This window comes from Genypterus blacodes, unplaced genomic scaffold, assembly GCF_046128005.1.
Source record: "Genypterus blacodes isolate CSIRO-AG114 ecotype Tasmania unplaced genomic scaffold, CSIRO-AGI_Gbla_v1 ptg000067l_1, whole genome shotgun sequence".
In the NCBI taxonomy this organism is placed as follows: Eukaryota; Metazoa; Chordata; class Actinopteri; order Ophidiiformes; family Ophidiidae; genus Genypterus; species Genypterus blacodes.
Genome location: NW_027466879.1, coordinates 7,491,313 through 7,493,198, shown reverse-complemented (window position 1 = coordinate 7,493,198; position 1,886 = coordinate 7,491,313).

Here is a 1,886-nt window from a genome sequence, read left to right as displayed (position 1 = left end):
CCAGTTCACATTCAGTCGGATCATCACTCCACCCACAAACTCTGCCATATTGGCAGGCGCTGAAACTGAATTCCTGATTAATTAAACACCCCTGAGAGTTCCTTGCTGAGCAGTGAAAGAGGCCAGTCGCTCACTTTCTCACATTACGTAACAGAAGAACTCATGACCCCTAAACAAGGCTTCTTTAAATTATTTGCTGCTGAAATACAATTATTGAGCCATTGGGCATTCAATATTGTGTTTGTAAGTGGCTACTGTGGCAGATGATTTCACTATAACATGTATCAGAGGAGATTTAGATTAATATATTGGGGAAATTCTTACATGAAATTCATATGGGGTGCTTTTGTTAATGAATCTGACACAGTAAGCATTTGCTTTAGAGTCAAACATGAAGACTAACCTCAAATAATAAGAAAACTGTCTACTTATGACAAATACACCTGACTTAGTAATAACAAATGATGTAATATAACAAAGTATAAGGGATTTGTCTGTAAAATGGAGTCAAGCCGTTGCACGCATGACACTGCATAGGTTCTCTTCTCACCTCAGTAAAAGTTTCAGTCAACATATTGCACCACATTCTATCAAACCGATATTCTATTACAGCTTTTTCATTAACAATTGTATCTACTGCAGATACTGGACAAGCCCATGTGAAGCTTAATGTACAGTTGGAAACTTAAATTGTGGGTTTATTTATATTTCCTAGATTTTTTTAAAATCTTACCCCAAATGTACCGTGTGACATTAAATACATGTGTTTTTGTAATGTATCTATAAGCATTATTGCATTATTCTCTTTTTCTGCAGCTCTGATTTGATCTATGTTGAGTTTTTTTCTGTGTGACTGGACATCACAGCTGGTGCTCGGTACTGCTGCTGAATAAAGGTCCTGAGCAGAAGGAAGAGGGGGTTTCATCTCTGCACAACAAGAGATGGACATTGGATCAATATCTACAATGACTCAGCAGCTGTCCCCCTCCCATTTTATTGGACAAACTCATTTCATTAACATTTCCCCCCTATGTATGGGCCATTTAGGAAGCCCTGTGATCAGACCGCATATGTTCAATCTGACTCCCATGGATCTCCTCATCAATAACACAGCTCCTGTATTGATGGGAAAAAATAAAACGCATCTAATTTGGTATCAGCTGATGAAAACAGCAGCGATCTCAGCCCAAGTGCATGTTGTCATACAATTATACATGACTGGACGGAGCACAAGGGGATCCTATTCAAGCATAAGTATTATTACCTGACTTACACATATATAAAATCATGTATTATATTAAAACAATACTCCTTTGCAGAGCATTGACTAGAAGGGGAAACCCTGACAGGACATTCTCAGCTGAACTATACTTTCAAAACTCTTCTTTAGTGATGGAATAGAATGTCCTCACTCAGGTTAAGCCAGGTAAAGATGCTACATTATTAACGACACCTGTATTAGGTTACTTTCCATACAAACACACCAATAAACACATTTAAAATCATAACGAGAGAAGTTTAGAAAGTTGACAGTCTGGGGAAGAAGCTTTACCCTCACTGACTCTTAAATATGTGACACGAGTCTGTCTGTCAGTCAGTCAGTCTGTCAGTCGTGGGACTCTGTTTTCCACTTGTGCTGCTTATTGAATAGCTCAGAGTAGATGTCCACTATGTGTCCCACCGCTAGATGGCGCTAGGCCCTGAGTGCTCCGCGTTGAGTCCATCCCCGCAGAGGGACGTCGTGCTCTTGCCGCTGAAAGCTTCACGGAGCCTCAGTGAGCTTCAGTGTCCGAGCAGCAGCAGCAGCAGCAGCAGCAGCCGCCGCCGCGGGTTCGCTGGAGGAATAAAGCACTATGACGGATCGAATGCACGGATATTACACATAA